This window comes from Lissotriton vulgaris, chromosome 8, assembly GCF_964263255.1.
Source record: "Lissotriton vulgaris chromosome 8, aLisVul1.2, whole genome shotgun sequence".
Taxonomy (NCBI): Eukaryota; Metazoa; Chordata; class Amphibia; order Caudata; family Salamandridae; genus Lissotriton; species Lissotriton vulgaris.
Window position 1 is genome coordinate 421,468,087 of NC_141696.1, and position 20,036 is coordinate 421,488,122.

Sequence of the window (20,036 nt, forward strand, 5' to 3'; positions counted from 1 at the left end):
ACACTCTTCTCAATCATAGAATCCATTCCAAGCAAAACCCATGAGGAAAAGTTGCTATAATCTTGCAATGCTCTTCTTTGCTCATACACGGAAACCTCCCAAACTGTTCCTTGGATAATCTTGATCAGTATTTTAGTGCTATCGGGTGATTACAGAATATAAAATTCAGTGTTGTAGCACTAATTTGCCCCTTCCAATACTGTTGTGGAAACCCTTGGAACCATCTGGTCCATGTGGTAGACGAATTACTCCAGAGGGAAGAAAGGATGAAGATGTACCTCCTGAAGGCTTGAAGGGCATTTTCTTATGTTTAATGAGCTTGCTATATGCAGCAGCTTTTCGTTGTTTAACCCATGGGCTTCCAGAACGTATCCCACTATCGGAGGAGTAGTTGGTGAACTTCTGAATTTCAGGGCTTGTACCACAGGTGGAACATCCTCGGTTTACTTGCTCCACAGCCAATGGAGAAGGGTAGTGGGAATGGGCAAAAAGCTTGCGGGTCAAGAGGGGACTTGAACGGGGGCTGCTGAATGAATCTGGTTTAAATATGGCTGGACTGCAAACAATACCATTAGTGAAGGCTGAAGTGGATAAGCATCTACTAGTGAAAAAAGGCGAAGTGGTGCACGGTCTGACTCCGAAGAACTGTAGAGCGAAAGGTCTTCGACAGCATGCTGCAGTTGGTCAGCAACTCTGGGCCGCTTCTTTGTAGGTTTCTTATCCACAAACCCAGCGTCTTTAAGTTCTTCCTTTTCCTCTCCATTTTTCTTTCGGACTCCTCTTTCATTGAGAAGCACAACTTTGATACTGGCACCATTGGTTGAACATTGATTTCTACTTAGTTTGTCATGAGCTTTTATGGCACTTTCAAGGCTTACATATTCAATTAAAGCACAGCTCTTGATGTTCAGCTCTGGGAATTTTGATAAATATTTTTTCACATAAGAAGGAACCTCTTTCCCAGGTTTCAAGACACATATAGAAACAATGACACCATAAGAAGAGAATATCTTAGTGACTATTTCTAAAGTATTCTTCTGAACAAGAATGTTAGGAGCATGATCTTGCAGAACAAAATCCCATGCTAGGAGAAGCTTGGTTGGAGCTAACCCGAGAAGAGACTCCGGAACTGGAGACTTTCTTCTGACTTTTGTCCCCTCTTCATTAACCTCCAAATTGTCTGAAAAGTTGAGGGCATACAGAGTTGTCCTCCAGTCGTGAGTCAGGTATTTGACCTTCTTAAAAGAAGTTAAAAGCTTGATGCTGACAAATCCCATCTCTTGTTAAATTTTCATCGGAAAGGTAGAACTCCACTTGGGAAACCAACTTTTTAATCAGATTTGAGTCAGGTAACCCACAGTCAATCTCCAAGGAGTCCTCATCAAAGGTTTCGCTGAGGTCACAAAACCTCCCCTCAAAACTGCTGCCGTGGCTGTCCTGTGCCAGGTGAAATGAAGGCGGGTTCCTTTCTCCAAAATGGTGGCCCTGATGGGTGTCCGTTCCATAGTAGAGTCTCGCTTGAACTTGAACTGGGGTGCTGCGCACACTCTTGTGGGAGCCCATCCTTAGAGGCAGGGACTCCACTGAGGACATGATGATCCTCAGCAAAGTTACATCCCCTGCTGCCCTTCAAACCTTGACAAACTGACCGGAAGTACAATGAAAAAACATTACTATCCACATAATACAACTACAAACCATGCCACAAAATTCCACAACACAATTCCACGCCACACAATGCTTTACCTAACAATTCCAATCCAACCCACATAATTCCACTACACACCAGATACATCCAATCCAATCCAAACACAGATGAAATACATCTAGGTTTACAACCCTAATAGCTCTAATTCTTTTGTTTTTTAACACCCAAACAGATGCATCTGGAGCTTTGCTCCTACCTATTTTTTCTGTCACCGAAGACGCAAAGCTATCCACACAATTCCATGCCACTAATTTCCAATCCACACGAAACCACATAATACAACTCAACACAATGCCACAACACACCACATACATTCAATCCACACCACACAATTCCACATCAAGCCTCAACATTCAACACAGCACTTAATTAAATTCCACTACATACCACTCCACAACACAAAATTCCATTCCACATATTTACACTCCATAACACACAATCCCACTACACATAATTCAGTACACTCACCACATAATTACTATCCACAAATTTCCACAGTACACCATGCAACATAATTCCACTACACAAATCTACTCCACACTAACCAAATCCAACCACATAATACCACTGCACAACACATACATACACTCCATAGCACATATACACAATACATTGCCATTTATAATCCCAATTGCTCTAACTGAAACCAATGCAAGACTAATTGCATTTGCAATGCTTATCAAAGGAATCACTCTTCTCTCATTTTGCTTCAGGAAACGAGCCTCCAGTATTTCCAAACATGAACCTACGGCAGACTTTTCAGAGCTTTGAAGCAACCAAAAGGAGAAAGTGTGTTATAAAAATGCAAAACGAATAAAGGGTCAGGTTCAAAAACATTTTGCAGCAATTTAATCTTGTAGTTTCCATAAATTGCAGGATTAAGCTCAAATTCCACAATAACAAGTCATTTATTTATTTATGTATTTATATAGCACTCTGTTACCCGGAGGTAGTCCGCGGAGCACTGCGTGTAGGAACCAATGCAAGCCCAGTTACATTGTGTAAGTCATAGATGCCCATAGCAAAATCTTTGTGTATAAGGCTTAATTACTTTATCTTTCTAAAGGGACTCAAACAATGTGAGGGTTTGTGAGCTTTTAGAGCCTTGGAAGGGGTATTATCTAAAAACAGAAAACAATTGCATATTTTTTCTCAAACTTTTTAATTTCAGGGAAATCCTCAATTCCCCTTTTTGGCATAGCTTTTGCACTGCAAATCAGCGGCAGCAACCCCCCCCCCTCCCCACCAGCAAATAAACGATTATAAAAGAGGTTTTAAACTCGTTTTATTATTTTTCTATTTTAATCCCCTAGACCCGCCCCCAAGATTTTGATGAGTCGTGGGACGGGTCGAGGGGAGGACACTGCTGGTGGGGAAGTGGTGGCACTCCCTTCACTGCGCATGAGGTGTTTGGCTGGCCATCTCAGGCCAGTCAAACCCTCATGCTCAGTGAAGCTCTCTCCGGCCCCAGCTGCGTTGCTGGGGCTGGCAAGAGCAGGCACAGGCTCCCAGTCTGCCTGGGAGCCCAAGTTGCCGGCGCCCATGCCAATCCAGATGCTGCTGTCATGCACCCTCAGGACTGGCAGCAGTGCATTCTGGGATTCTGTGCACAGAATCGGAGAAGAACGCAATGCGGCGAAACATGGCGGTGGCGTTAAAGTAAGTTTTCTTATTTTTAATGTTTTTGCCCCCCCCCGTCTTTCTACCTCCTCTGCCCACCCCAACACTTTGGCAGGAGACGAGCCTCTACTGCAAATCAGTAGAAATCCCCCACTGTTTTTCCCAAGCGAATGAAAACATATACACAAATTAATAATAAAAGTCTGCCTTTACTGACTTCACAATGGTAATGAATGGTAAGGTAGTTGCTTCACTCCATACCATCATGGAGAACAGTTTGCAGTCCTAGGCTTTCATGTAACTTAACGCATCATGGGCATGGTCGAATTTGTTTGTTATAACTGAGGCAATGAGAGCAACGCATCTGAGAGCAAGGATTTATAGTAAAGGACAGAAATGGAGACAGTATCTTTGATGGCATAAAGCATAACAGTCGTCCTAATCAAAGGTGCTTTTGTGCTTGGGTCCTTTTCCAAAAAATCTCATAGGCTAAATAAAGGTGCTTTATGTGTTTATATCTCTTACAAATTTTACTGAGTTTTAACATACCCATTCTGAAAAAAAACAGGATTGATTTTAGTGAAAAGGTGACTGAACCGGAAACTGTATTAATTATAATGCCATGCTGAATGCAACATACACAAAAATCAAATTTGCTAACCTTTTCAAGCCCTTTAGAAATGTCAAAAATTCCGAAGACGGATATGGAATTGACAGGGTAGCTATTAAACCAACTGTTCTATTTGAGAAAAAGACTGAAAACCAAACAGGTCCATGTAATCCTATGTTTTTTTAAACGTATAACTGAAAATAATTGCTAAACAAATTTTACCAAATGGAAGTGTCGGTACCCAACTGATATTAGAACTGAAATAGGAGATTATGCGTGCACAGTTGGATGAAGTACCTGGGACTACAACTAATGTAAAAAAGCATTAAGGGCAAGCTAGGGGAGATTTTTTGACTAGCAGAAAAACTCTGGTTAAATCAGGTATAAGGAGTCCTGCGTGAATTCCAGCATATGCCCTATACAATTGTACTGGCCAGTTGGTATATTCATTTCTTTGTTGGGTACATGTGTTTAGACACTGTGTAGCCAATTCACAAAGCCATTTATGAATCATTTAATTAGTACTACTTCCCAGGCTTTTATGCCTTCTTCACTCTCTATTAGTAAATGTGCAAAGACGGCAGTCATTTCTATTTGTACTGATTAAATATGGGACAAAGTACCCGCACCGTACATTCTATCGATATTTCATATCACCAATAAGTTCCATGACCAAATAGGATAACAGGGTTGAAGGTCAACTTGCTTTATAAGGCCAAGGAACTCAGAAATTACTTGCAATATCCTGATAATGTAGGACAGAGGATACTTCATTATGGCCACACCAAAACCCTTCCCACAACCAACTGTGATGTTCTTTCATATGAAAGAGGTAGGATGTTTGCAGACTTGCAGAAGAAAAGTAGAATCTCTAATGCAAATGTAAACACACCAAAATGTGGTTAGATATTTGTTGCAGAAATATATTAGAATCAGTTTAGTACAAGTCAAATAAAAAAGCACACTGTAGCTCAGAATGGGTAGAAACATGCAGAGAGAATCTATCTTCCCTATAATTACCTAAGCGTGGAAAAATACACTTGTTGCCATCAATAACGATTTTATGCTTATCGCTTTTGATCTAGAAAAACAGAGCAGAAAAAGGAAAAGCTATGTTTCATTTACACAGTTTCAACTGCAGCTTTATTTATGCTCTGTGACCTGCCTTTACCCTCTGCTACTGACTGACACCAATCATTGTGTTATCAGACCTCAACTGTAACAAGTTATTACAGTTGAGCAGCTGTTTTATTTCTTTATTACAGGTGACCAGAGACATCCCTAGTCTCATGCAGTAAGAAAATTTGAGATAGACTTTCATACAGGAATTTCAGGCACCAATTTATTATATATAAATATTCTTGAAGATTCCTATTTTAGATGTTTTGGGACCAATTCACAAAGGCAATTAAAGGTATACTCCTAATCAAACACTTTTGCTTTATGGTTCCCGTTCTCAAACCATAAAGGTATGAAAAACATACTATCTTATAAACTGTGTTCGACCTGTCAGCCGAAGGGTGGTCTTCGCCCAAACCTTTGGCCTGCATCCATTAATTTTTGCTAATCTCGTTTTTGTTGGCCTTAGGACTGTGCATTTTACACACTAACCAGTGCTAAAGTGTGTGTGCTCACTCCCCAAAAACATGGTAACACTGGCTTACACTCAATTGGCACATTTAATGTACTTGCAAGTCCGTAGTAAATTGATACAATATGGGCCTGGGCCTGTACATTAAAAGCTACTAGTGGGTCTGCAGCACTTGTTGTACCACCCATTTAAGTGGCATTTTAAACAGGTCTTAGGCCTGCCATTGCTGCCTGTGTGCACAGTTTTAAACTGCCATTTCAACCTCTTTTGCAAGGCCCAAATCCTCCTTTTTAATACATATAAAACACCCCAAGGGTAGGTCACAAATAGCCCATAGGGCAGAGTGCAGTGTGTTTCAAAAGATGGACATGTACTTTTAACTTTTACATGTCATGGTAGTGAAAATCTCTTAAATTCGTTTTTTCAATGCTATAAGGCCTACCTCTTCCCCAGGATAACATTGTGTTACCATATTACATTTATTAAATGCTAACTTTGTAGTGGAAGCAGGTAGAAATATAGAGTTTGGTATCTAAAGGGTTGTAATTTAAAACCCTCTTTAAGGGTAAAGTCAAATTTAAAGTCACAAATCTGAAAATGTCACTTTTAGATAGTTAACAACATGAAAAATGGGCCGTGTCTCCGGCCCAAACCAAATGCACAGCGACATGTGCCATCTTCGGCGCTGCTTTCTTACTTTTTAGATTCATTTAAACTTTTTTTGTTCTTGTTCACTTCTATTTATTGCAATTTTTTCATTATAGTAGCCCTTTTACGAAACCCTGCACTAGTCGTGTTCTTTCAAGAGGCCCCGAGTGGCACAGGCAGAACATTAGAAACTTGGGAAAAGGCATATGAAGTCTTAAGGGGACTATAATGAAAAAATTGCAATAAACAGAAGTGAACAAGAACAAAAAAAAGTTTAAATGAATCTAAAAAGTAAGAAAGCAGCGCCGAAGATGGCACATGTCGCTGTGCATTTGGTTTGGGCCGGAGACACGGACCATTTTTCATGTTGTTAACTATTTCAGTGTCTGATGGGCATGACACTGCAACTAAGTTGCACGCATCAAGGAGTACGCAAGACAAACTTATATTTAAAAAGTGTGAACAGGTGTGCATTCCATACACCCCCCTAGGGTACTGCGGATACATTGAAAACCATCAGCATCATATGACTAAATCGTTATTGTTATATCAAGCTGACAGATTATATTGCATCATGGTATTGGTAGTTTACATTTAAACTAACATTCATTGTCGTAGTTTGCCTTAATGAGGGAAATGGAAAACAGTTGGTTGGTTGGGAGCAGTTTAAAAACGCAAGGGATTGTGGGAGGGAGAAGATTGTTTGTGAATGAGGAGGAGAACAGGCGGTTTTTTAAACGATACTCGGCAGGTACGTGCATATACATGAATATGAACTAAGGATTGAATATAATGAAACACAACACGTTTATTAATATGTGAATCACGAGGTGGGTCGAGAAACACAGTGTGTGATTAAAGAGAAACATGGAGTTTTATCGCTATAACTGATCGCTGGCTGTTTAATCAGTAGAGGGAGGGCAAGCTACTATATAAAGGAAAAGCATGTATTGACACAACGGGGAGAGGGAGAGGAGGGAACCGTTTGAGTAACGATAAATATGCTGAACAAAGAAATGTTAATGTTGGTTCCAACTTGGAGATGTAAGACAAAGCACATAGATGGGATGGTATTATATCATATATTTTTTTGTTTATCTACAGTGACCCCCGAAGAAGGGCAATGTCTGCCCGAAATGCATTGGGTATTAATTAAACACTGCTTTTTACGAAACCCTGCACTAGTCGTGTTCTTTCAAAATGCCCCGAGTGGCACAGGCAGAACATTAGAAACTTGGGAAAAGGCATATGAAGTCTTAAGGGGACTATAATGAAAACATTGCAATAAATAGAAATGAACAAGAACAAAAAAAAGTTTAAATGAATCTAAAAATTAAGAAAGCAGCGCCGAAAATGGCACATGTCGCTGTGCATTTGGTTTGGGCCAGAGACACGGTCCATTTTTCATGTTGTTATCTATTTCAGTGTCTGATGGGCATGACACTGCAACTAAGTAGCATGCATCAAGGAGTACGAAAGACAAACTTATATTTAAAAAGTGTGAACAGGTGTGCATTCTATACACACCCGTACTGTTTACTTTTAGAAAGTTGGCATGTCCTAACCATTTGGTTCCTGCAGTCTGAATGCAGTTGGCCTCTGTGTGTTGCTTCACTCACAAAGGATTTGAGACAAGTCTTTTGTGACTGGAGACGAGCTGGGCCAAGGCATGGAGGTAGGAAATTCCAAGCACCTCTGGGGCTGGAAACTTCACCTACTTCAAAATGGGCACCAGGTATAAATAATGAACCATCAGACCCAACTCTTCAGTACACCTCTGGACCTGTGGAAGATTCAGACGGTCCGCTGGGTGGCTCTGCAAGAAGGAATGGTACTCTGCTGCCCTTGTGAGTGAGTAGGACTAGACCTACATATTGAAACCGTGTGACTCCAAGGACTAGTTGGCTGGACTCCTGAACTGAGTCCCAGAGACAGAAAAGACTCTAAGCAACTTGAACACAGCACCTGGCTTCTACCTGTTGTGAGTCTTGCCCCCAAGCAGTACCTCCCCAGTTCTGGACCTCTGGAAGTGGGGCTGAAGGTGCTGTGCCAGCCAAGCTCTGGTCCCTGCGCCTATAACAGGCACAGCAAAATGCATCTACTCACAGCCATATATGTCTGAACCTCCAACTGCATGACCACAATGCAAAAACTTGCATCACAGCCCAGCTTTCTTAGAACCGTTGCTGCACCCCCAAGCCTCACGTCGACAATATTTTGAATGATCCAAGACTCTGCATCCCAACATTCTTGGAACCACTGTTGCCCTACCCATCCTCGACACAAGATCACACAATGCTCCGCAAACCTGAATTTAAGGCACTTTCTTCAGCAGGCCAAACTTGGTCCCTGTATCCAGCCCACACTTCATCGCGGTCGGCCTGAACTTGTGACTTTGTCCGGGTCCAGTGCGACCAGGTAACCACAGTTAGTGCTTTGTGCTTCTAGGCACTATTTGTACTGTGATATTTCACCATTCCACTAATCTGGAAAAGACTATGCATCTTATTCTATGCCTCCTTAGCCTACTTGGAATATTGTTTTATTCACATGTATTTGTGAATATCATAACTGTTCCCTGACCAGAAAAAGGTCAGAGGACAAATCACTTGTTGGCTGTATCTCTTGTATTCACTTTTGAAGATTTTGTACTAGAAATTAAGAAGACAGCCTTTTTTACTTCTGTTATTTGTATAATATTGACTGTCCAGCAAAACTCTTTCTGGAGGAGGCCATCAACCACCTGGGGGCAAGGCAGTTATGGGAACTGCAAGGGAATCTTGCGGGCTTCAAAAAAACTGTAAATAAAATCGTTAAGAAAGAATCCCTCCTTCAAGACAAAGCTACACTAGTTAAGAGAGCACATGGCTGGCTGACAGTACAAACTTACAACAAACTTACTCCACAGGCTTATCTGTTGACCAGTTTCACCAAAACAACAAAAGAATCATTTTTAAAACTACGACTGGGAGTATTACCAGCAGCTGGTCACATGGCCCCGTGGCTGCACCCAACAACGCCTGCAAGTTGCCGCTTGTGCGGCATGCACGAGGAAAACATCACACACCTCATTACTATCTTTAAAGAGCTGCTGCAAGACCGTAAGAACTTACTGAGACCCCTATTTATAAAAAAAGGAATCAGGTCCTGCAGAGAAGCAACCTTGATCTGCTTCAGCGGAGGTGATGTGCAAATGTGCTGCCGACTGGTAAAATACCTCGGAGTGGTACAAACAAGGCTAAAAACAATGAAAGACCAAAGGGATATTGATACCACTCCCTCAACTTCGTCAGTCCCTAAAAATCATGCTGGCCTTGAGACTCAAACTGACCCGCTACAATGAAAGGCCAACTTCAAAGAGCCATGAACAATTAGTGAGTGCGCCAGACTGTTCCCCGAATGGCAAAATGGAGAATGGAGTTGACAGAACACCACGCCCGTTGTGAGCAAGACCCAGGATAAACACACAAATTCCACGTGTAAGAAACACATATGTATCTTGTGTAGGATGGACACTCCCGCATTTCTAACTTTTTATTCTGTTTTTTTTAATTTTTTTTTTTTCTATTATTATTCTTTTTTTTCTCTTAACCTGTTCTTTTTTATTTTATATTTTACTGCCATTTTTTACCACCATTGGCTACTTGTAATGGTTTTTATTAACTGTACAATAAAGCACTTACTTACTTACTTACTTACTCCAAGGACTAGTTGGCTGGACTCCTGAACTGAGTCCCAGAGACAGAAAAGACTCTAAGCAACTTGAACACAGCACCTTGCTTCTACCTGTTGTGAGTCTTGCCCCCAAGCAGTACCTCCCCAGTTCTGGACCTCTGGAAGTGGGGCTGAAGGTGCTGTGCCAGCCAAGCTCTGGTCCCTGCGCCTATAACAGGCACAGCAAAATGCATCTACTCACAGCCATATATGTCTGAACCTCCAACTGCATGACCACAATGCAAAAACTTGCATCACAGCCCAGCTTTCTTAGAACCGTTGCTGCACCCTCAAGCCTCACGTCGACAATATTTTGAATGATCCAAGACTCTGCATCCCAACATTCTTGGAACCACTGTTGCCCTACCCATTCTCGACACGAGATCACACAATGCTCCGCAAACCTGAATTTAAGGCACTTTCTTCAGCAGGCCAAACTTGGTCCCTGTATCCAGCCCACACTTCATCGCGGTCGGCCTGAACTTGTGACTTTGTCCGGGTCCAGTGCGACCAGGTAACCACAGTTAGTGCTTTGTGCTTCTAGGCACTATTTGTACTGTGATATTTCACCATTCCACTAATCTGGAAAAGACTATGCATCTTATTCTATGCCTCCTTAGCCTACTTGGAATATTGTTTTATTCACATGTATTTGTGAATATCATAACTGTTCCCTGACCAGAAAAAGGTCAGAGGACTAATCACTTGTTGGCTCTATCTCTTGTATTCACTTTTGAAGATTTTGTACTAGAAATTAAGAAGACAGCCTTTTTTACTTCTGTTATTTGTATAATATTGACTACTAAAGTTGGCTAATTCGAAACTCTGTTTATTTGTTTGGAATGCCGGAAATAAGCAAGTTCTAATTAATGCTGTACCATTAGTGTAAGTCCGACTCTTGACACTAGGTGACAACAGGGTGTCTAAGTTAGATTTACACCACGTAAAGTTTGTCTTTAATGAATTAAGTAACCAGTAATTAAATGCACAAACGCATGTAGTCATTTGTGCCTCTATTGGCGCTCCATGTTGTCTAGTACTGTGTGAATGTGACTCTCCAAAAGAAAAAAAAGAAGGTCCCTGGGACGAAATTAGTACTGCTGGTATCAGGGGTAAACAGAATACAATACATAGGAACAACTTGCCTACTAGAAATAAATAGCTCCGGAAACTCTCTGTAAATGTTTGCGGTGCTAATAAGTCGCAGTAGAGCCTTGTAATTCGAAAAGAATAATGTAACTCAAAAGTTATTTTATATAAAAAAGCAAGGGGAAAATGGCCAAAAATGGGCCAGGACAGTGAAAGAGATATCAAAACTCCAAAGACAGACCTAGACAATAAAGTCTAGGCTATATAGAGAAAGGGGTTAAGAGAGGAGTAGCTAGAAGACCATACAATCTAGGGCGATACTGATTGGTCCAAAAGGGATACTACTGAATGACTAACAAATCCCCTGGATATCTCTTCCTCCTTCAGATCTCCACACACTCATTGGTGGGAGTGTCTCTTGTTAAGTCCCCGGTCTACTCATTCAGAGTACACTTTTTATATTTCTGTGGTTTTTTTTGTTCACGGGTCTCTTGGTCCAAGTACACCTATTTTACTTTACATGAGTTGTTGTTGCTATTTTTCTCATTTGAGCCTTATTGTGAATCCCTTTTTCCCCAAAGTGCCTCGCTCTGGGACATCGTCCTGTCCTCCTCTGTCCCTCCCCCGGTTGGTTGACTTTTAATCCTTTTTGTACCCTGAAGGTATGAGCATTCATTGGGTCTTCACCAAAACATGTGTAGGCGCTCAACTACTATTGAACACAAGGATCCTGGATATTGATTGTTATAATTTAAGAAAGCTAGTAACTACTATTTTCTACAAAAGTAATAATTTTGTTTGATGAAGAATTTTGTATATTCTGCTTCCTTCTTTCCATATTTGGTGGTTCACAGCCATCGATATTGCATTTATGCAGATGTCATTATTATGTGAATTTGATATTCGTACATAACTGACTAAGAGCTCGGACTCTTACTCGGTCCTTGTTATTCTTTAAGTCATTTTGATTTTATTATGTTTGGTTCCATGTTAGCAATGTGATGGGTTTTATATGCAGTATGAATGTGATGGGTGAGTTTGAATGTTAAGTATGGCTGCATTTGGGATGCGAGTAGGAATTATCTGGAGTGAATGTTTTTTGCTTGTTTTCTATATAATGGGTTGTGATCTCAAGGGACACGACTAAAACTGCTTTAAGATTCTGTTTTTTTCACATATTTGTACAAGTAAAGAGTATTCTTGAATAAATCAAAATTGCTTTTTGATATAAACATTTTTTGAATTACATTGTTCTCTTTAAATCACAAGGCCCTACCGCGCCTTATTAGCCCAGTAAACATTTATCAAGGTATTCCGTACCTATTTATTGTGAGCAGAATGTTTGTTCCTTTGTATTGTTTTCTGTGTGAATGTGACAACTCCAAATCTACCAAAATATACGTGCGACAAATCTCTTGGACCCTTGTAGATTTGCCTACAAGATTCTTTTATCACATTCTGTATCGTATAAAACAAAGCTGCAACAGATTCACTGCAATTTGTGAAATAAATAAGTGAGAACATACAGGAAAGTGACTGCATTTTAAAAGATATCTATTTGGAAGGGTCTATTTGGAAGAGAAGGAGCAGAGATAGCTGTAAGCATATTTGTATGGATATTGTCTGGCGTTATTAGTATCGGAGATGTATGGAAATTGGCAGTGGCAATAAAGCTTGAGATATTGTGTTCATTGGCACAGTAACAGAATTGGATATGGGAGGGGAAAAAAATCAACAATAGGTTTTCTGTGGATAGGCAAGTCGTTTTTTCTGAGGTAACATCATAAGCACCAATATTTGAAACAATGATATGCACTGTGCCAGAAATCCTTTTGCATTTTTGTTAGAAATTGGTTCCTCGTTGGCAGATGTATGCACCCTGTCCAAGCAGGAACCACAATCCTAGTCAGGGTAAGTCACAACACACCCTAAATCGTCCTGTGTTCAGCCTCTGGTAGCTTGGCACAGAGTTGTCAGGCTTAACTTAAGAGACCATGTGTTAAGTATTTGTGCAACACTTCAAACAGTAACCGTGAAAACAACACAAAAACTAAACACCATGTTAGAACAATCCAGAAAGATTTCATAAATAAAACCAAGATCAAAATGACGATAATCCAACAAGTAGAAGTTGAGATATGGATTTTCAAAGAATAAAATGTAAAATAGCACTTAGAAGCAATAAGGGCTTAAGTGGGTTATCTGGTAATTCCAGACCGGGGCAAAGTCAAAAATTCAGCCCAACTACGATGGAGCTTGGGCCAGATACAGAAACCCAGTTAGGCCCGCTGAACAACAGTACCTTGATCTGGAATTGCGTCGACATCGAAGAAGATGAAAGGTGCAGCTGAAGCTATGAGTCTGTATGCAGCCACGCGGTGAGCGAGTTGTGTCAAGATTCTCAGCGCAAAGGCAGTGATGCATCAGCTCTAAGTGCAATGAGCTGGCTCCAAATGGGATGCACAGCTATGGCTCCTTCAACAGACAGTGGATGCGCCGATTCCAAAGGCAATGTGCTGGTCCAGAGGACAATACCCGGGCTCCACTCCACGCTTTGACGAGGCTGCATCGGTTCTTACCCTGCAAAGGCGAAAATTCACCGGTTTCCGATGAGGATGCGTGGGTTGGCGTAAGAAAGCGCATTAGACCTCACTTCGAAGGGTCCAGGACACCACTTGGCAGGGCAGACTCTCAGGTTGCAGAGTCCAGATGCAGATAGGTAGTCTTTGGTTTCCTTTGTTCTAGCAAAGCAGCAGTCCAACAGAGTTGCAGTCCTCCCAGCAGCTCTTCTTCCTGGCAGAGTGGTCACAGGTCTAGAAGTGTACTAAAGTCATTGTGTCAGCAGTCCAGTACTTATTCTCAGTTGTGACTATGAAGTGTGGGAGACTTCAAAAAAAGCTTTGAATTGCACAGAGGTCCTAACTTTTAGATTTGGCTCCTGACTCACTACAGGGTACTATGAAGCATTTTCTGAATTCAGGTGTAAGTGTGAGGCTGTGCCCAGTTCCCCTTCTCTTCATGGCCCATCAAGACACATCTAAGCTCCCTTTGTGTGTGGCTGTCTAGAGGGAATACACAAAGCCTAGCTGTCACCCAACCCAGACTGAACAGAGACAGGCAGCAGGTAACAAATGGCTAAAGTAAGCAATTGCCAAATTGGGTTATATAGGGCCGACCTGAGCGGTGACATATGTATAGAAAAGGAAGGTTTAGGCCTGGCAAGAGGTTTATCTTGCCAGATCAAAGTGGCAGTGTAAATCTACACTGACAGGCTCTGCAATGGCATGCCTGAGCCATGGTTAGAGAGCTACTAAAGTGGGTGGCACAATGAGTGCTGCAGACCGGCTTCTAGCATTTAATTTACAGGCCCTGGGCATATGTAGTGCTCTTTAGTAGGGACTCTACCGCTTTGAGGGCACGGGCACACAAACAGGTCCGGACTGGGAACCTAAAGAAGCCCTGGCAATTTTGTCGGAAGAGCCCTCGGGGGAAAGGGGGGATGCAAGTGTGAGGCATTGCTGCTTTTGTTATCGGGGTCAAATATTGCAGCACCACTGCAAAAATGGCCCCCGCCCTTCCAGCCTCCCGGGAAAATGCCTGATGCCCACTACGGCCGGTCTGGCCCTCACACAAACGGGACCGGATGCGGCAGGTCAGTGGCAGACTGTAAACTTAAAAAGATACCTTATTAGGGTTGATATTTCTGTCTGAATCTTAAAGTAGCTAAAAATGCTAAAGCTATTCAAATAAACATTAAAAGATTGAACACATTATCTTGAAAATTTGTGCAGACTAATTAGAATGCGTTTCATACGTTCAAATTAAGGAAATTAATGTTGTCAGAGTAGTTGAAGATGATCTTTTACAGCGGAAATTCGATTTCATATTTGAATTTATAGCGATCATAGGTGTTACTATTCTGTACAAGAGATCTAGGAAGTCACCTATACATTTATAATATTCTTTTGTATCGTTTACTTTTATAGTCCAGGAAGAAAAGCAAACAAGCGTGGGTTTAATTGAACTGTTTACACAGTCCATTCTTAAATACAGTGCGGCCACATTTCTCGTTCAATATTGCCTCGGGTAGAATTTCTCTTTTTTATCCCCGGAGCAATCAAAATACCGGGCCGACAGTTGGATCAAAAAATATCCACACATCAGAGAGCTATTCGTCACAGCATTAATTCCTTCTAGATTATACACTGAAAATTCAATGAACAAATTTCCATCCTCGGACTGTAAAAATAAGCTCTGCATAGGGTGTGAAATCTGCAGCTGCCTTCTCAGGCACTCAAGATATGCGGTGTAGGAATGTAAAAAACAAAAAAATGACTAATACACGATGTAAGAAAAAGCCTAAAACCATTGCATGTTACTTGCTTCATGGCAATGATAAAACAGACGCTCAGCTATTCAGACAGCAATAAACCTGCCTTGAAAATAGAGTCTCGCATTAAACCCATACAATAAATTTCTCACGCCTGAAGACCAGGACTTGGGTTGGTTCATGGTTACTGATCGTACCGGTTACTTTAAATTTGACGGCAAGGAATCAAAGCATGCAAAATATAATTGTCTGATAGATTTAACACATGAGAAGATCTGGCCAGACACCAACGATGTGAAAGATTAAAGGGATTCAAGTTGAATCAAGCATTGGAAATGCAATAGGGCTCGCATTAGGAAAGTTTGAGCTATTGGTCTTATAAATCAAAGTTTTTTTATTTCTGTGTTATTCTTTAAAATAGCTAAATTAATAGCTTTGTCATTTGCTATGTTTTGTTATGTATGCTATGTTTTGTTGGGTTTTGTTATGCTACACTATATTTTTTTTGTTTTGCTATGTTTTGTTTTGCTATGTTTTGTTATGCTATGCTTTGTTATGCTATGCTTTGTTATGCTATGCTTTGTTATGCTATGTTTTGTTGTGTTTTGTTATGCTATGCGATGCTGTGTTGTGTTTTGCTTTGCTTTGCTATGTTTTGTTTTGTTTTGTTTTGTTTTGTTTTGCTATCCTATGCTATGTTTTGCTATCCTATGCTTTCTTTTGTTATGCTATGCGGTGTTTTCTTATGCTATGCTATGTTTTGTTATACTATGCTGGTGAGGGTGAGAGGGTTGTGAGGGTGAGGGGGTGTGAGGGTGAGGGTTGTGAGGCTGAGGGGTTGTGAGGGTGAGTGAGGGGTGTGAGGGTGAGTGAGGGGTGTGAGGGTGAGTGAGGGGGTGAGGGGTGTGAGGGTGAGTGAGGGTGAGGGTGAGTGAGGGTGAGTGAGGGTGAGTGAGGGTGAGTGAGGGTGAGGGTGAGTGAGGGAGTGAGGGTGAGTGAGGGTGAGTGAGGGTGAGTGAGTGAGGGTGAGTGAGTGAGGGTGAGTGAGTGAGGGTGAGTGAGGGTTGAGTGAGGGTGTGAGGGTGAGGGTGAGTGAGGGTGTGTGAGGGTGAGGGGTGTGTGAGGGTGAGGGGGTGTGTGAGGGTGAGGGGATGTGTGAGGGGGTGTGTGAGGGTGAGGGGGTGTGTGAGGGTGAGGGGATGTGTGAGGGTGAGGGGGTGTGAGGTTGCAGGGTTGAGGGTGAGTGTGAGTGAGGGGGTGTTAGGGTGAGGGTGTCTGAGGGTGAGTGAGGGGGTGTGAGGGTGAGTGAGGGGGTGTGAGTGTGAGAGGGTTGTGAGGGGGTGTGCGGGTGAGAGGGTTGTGAGGGGTGTGAGTGTGAGGGGGTTGTGATGGTGTGTGAGGGTGAGTGAGGGGGTGTGAGGATGAGTGGGATAGGCGAGACCTAAAAATCTATCCAACAGCCGTACTGAATGAGTAAAGTGAAGTGCAAAAACCAATCAAATGTCAGAAGTGATCCTTCTGGTGTTAATAATCTTTATGAATTCCATTGTTCTTGAACATGCTGGAGAGCACCTTCAAAGCGCAAACAACGTTTTTAACAGCTTAATCGTTGTGATTGGGTGTATTTTTGGTGGTCAAAAGGACAGCATTCAGGCTGGTTTTCTCAACAATGGAAAATGCTGCATAACCAATGAGTCACCTCTAAATGCACAAAGGCATTAAAGGGCTTTACCTGCAGAGCGGTGTGAACTGCAGTGGTAGATCAGCTGCTGCAGGGGAGGAGGAGAGGTGGGCTTATCACTGTGGCCCCTGCGGCTATAGAGGTGATCCGGGAGAGGCTGACCCCGGGCGGCCGATGACGAAGGGCACTCTACTTAACCCGGAGGTGGGGGTGGGAGGAGTGTAGATTTTGGTGTTAAGAGGGAGGGCACCAAACGGGGAGAAATATTAAAGGTCAATGTGATTAAAAAACATGTAGGTAGTTAAGCCGCACATACGGACCAAAATGTCATATTAAGCTGAAAATAAAGTGCAGCTAAAGTATTCACACTGAATAAGGTCCGTGGCCTTGAGCCCCCGCTCAGAATAGTTTTTCCTAACTTGAAGGCGGGTGCCGGGCTGAAACAAAGCGCAGCGCCCATGCACTTGAAACTAGTTTCATCACATAATCGTGTTGCCACATGGAAGAGAAATGTACGCATTCCACCGCTCAGTGTTTCAACAGATTTACAGAGAAGGCCGCACAGGAGAGGCACAGGTTAACGCAGCTCGACGCTCCCATTCAGCCTCTTAAAGTAACCGCACAAATGAGTCTGGATCGAGCATTAAAGAGCAGCAAGCAGTGTTGTGGGAGTGGCATCGAGGGTGGCACAGGGAGATTACGTGCTGCTCTGTGAAATGGGCGCCAACACTCAAGCCTGGAGCATACCTCAAAGAAACAAGTTAAACAAGTTTTTTAAAAAAGTACACTGGGGGAGGAGAATCACCAAAACGTGCACTAACCCTCTATGAACTTCACGAGCCTGCATTCCGGCGTCATGATGTAACACGGTGTCCCTGCCAAAAGACCCCCCATTCCGCTCCCCCCAAATGATTCTGCATTTGCTAATGTTTTGTGACATAAAACCGGGAGATTATTATTTTTTCCCTGCCTTAATTGAAGGAAGCATTTAGTGGAGATTTACCCATTATTGGCACTCGACGCGCGTGCGGCGCGCTCGCGCACTCTGGAGCAGGTTTGGACGAGCTTGCAGGATTTATGCGAATGGGCCTGCGGGGAGAGGCAATTTGTAGCCGAGACGGACAATTATACGTGACCCATGAGTGCAAGAATGACTGCGCCAGGCTGCTAATGGGTAATAAGGCTGCGCCGCCAGCCATGAGCCGCACAGCGGTGTGACGGCGGCTCCAGAGAGCGCCGAGAAGGGGTGCTGCAAGGCACTGGCCGCAGCCAAAGAGAAGGCTCGCGGGGAACTTTAAAAGTGAGCCAGGGAGAGGGGCTGGGGTAGAGAGAAGCCAGAGGATGAGGAGAAAACAGGAGAGGGATACAAAAAGAGTGTGTGGGGAGTTAATTCAATAAATTAGAGTACAGGTGCGTGGGTGTGGGAAGGAAGTGAGAAGGCAAAAGAGCATTAGAGATTTTAAGAGACTGCGAAAAGAAATTAAGAGTGGGAGAGACAATGGGGGACAGAGAGGCAGTGCTGTAGTGAGGAGAGAGAGATGAGTAAGTATGAGAGAAAGTGATAATGAGAACGAAGATAGGTGGGAGGAGAATTAGTTGGGGTGAAGGGTTAGCAGTTAGGATGAACTGGGAGAGGAAGGAGGAAAATTGGAGGGGAAAATGAAAAGAGGGAGGAAAAGAGGAAAACAATGAAATGTGGAGATAAGCGGAAAGGATGAAGAGAGGGAAATAAAATGGACAGGTATGAAAATGAGTGAGGGAACGAGAGTGACGACGAGAGAAGAATACGGCGGAAGCCAGAGAGAAAGATGGAGAGAAAGACTGAAAACCTGAAATAGAGGGAGGGGGAAGAATCACAGAGAAGAGCGAGACGGACTGAGGCTGGAGAAGTGATTTAGAGAGGCACCGAGAGAGGAGCACTGAAAAACAGGTCCAGGGCTCGAAAAGAGATATACGTGGTCGAGGTGGGAAATGCAGAAATCAGAGACAAACGAGCCAAAGACAGGGAGGTAGATAGCGAGACGATGAGAGAGAAAGCTGGCCAGTGAGAGAGGCGGTAAGAGAGAAAGAGCATTGCATCTAACTAGATAATGTGGCCCGATATTGCCATGAGGGGGTTCTAGTAATATCATGAACCACAAGGTGACGAGGCAGAGTGGTTTATAAATGTCACAGGTACCCTAAGATGGCAATGTAGGGCCATATTATGTACGCATGGTACCCATTGTGTATTTTAAATGGTATACATTAGGTTTGGGAAAGTTAGCTTGAAAAAGCAGTTTTCTAAAAAGTGAAGTTGGCACTGGGATTTGATTGGAATTATATATAATGTTTAAGCTTCTTTTAACTCTCCTTTAATAAATTGGTAATTGAAAAATGGTGAGGGTCATTGGATTTAGAAGATTCTGTGACTGCTGTGTTTACCACACAATTATGGACTTAAACTGACATTGAGAGAGAAAGCTGGACAGTGAGAGAGGCTGCAAGAAAAAGAAAAGCAGACAGAGAGAGAGAGGAACACATAAAGGCACAGAGAAATGGAGAATCAGAGACGGAAAAAAGACGAAGAGAAAAGCATAAAAGGAGACACAGCCTGGCGGCCGTGAAACTGAAAGTATGGCCGGCCGGCCGTGAATAATTAGGGGGTGAGAAATGCGCTGGGAGGGCTGCCTTTGATGTGGTAATGCGAGGCAGGCAGGCAGGCGGCTGGTGGCACTGTGCACGCGCTTTTTAGGGCGTGCGCTTGCGCAATGACCTAAAAAGCACATGCACCGCATGGAATCGCCAGTGGAATCGCCAGTGGTGGTTAAACTCTGGATAAGCCACAATAGAGCTTCGCCAGCTATGCGCAGAAGCGCATCAGCAGGCGAGCCCTAAAAACACAGTTTAAGTACATGAAAAAAAGTCAAATAAAAAATGACCGATGAATAAACAAAGGTCTGCAGAGAGAAAATGCGAGTATTGATGTTTGCTGCTGAAAAGCCGTACTAACTTCTGCAAATTGAAATAGAGGTATATATCACACTCTTACCAAATTTATTATGG

The 20,036-nt window shown here is 42.6% G+C and overlaps 1 protein-coding gene and 1 pseudogene across 1 annotated transcript in view; both read right to left on the bottom strand.

Annotated features, from left to right (window-relative positions):
• Window positions 1-20,036, bottom strand: part of OCA2 (OCA2 melanosomal transmembrane protein) — an 833,084-nt gene that overhangs the window by 64,069 nt on the left and 748,979 nt on the right. The gene's annotated exons all lie outside the window — the stretch shown is intronic.
• Window positions 166-1,593, bottom strand: LOC147697115 (la-related protein 6-like; annotated as a pseudogene).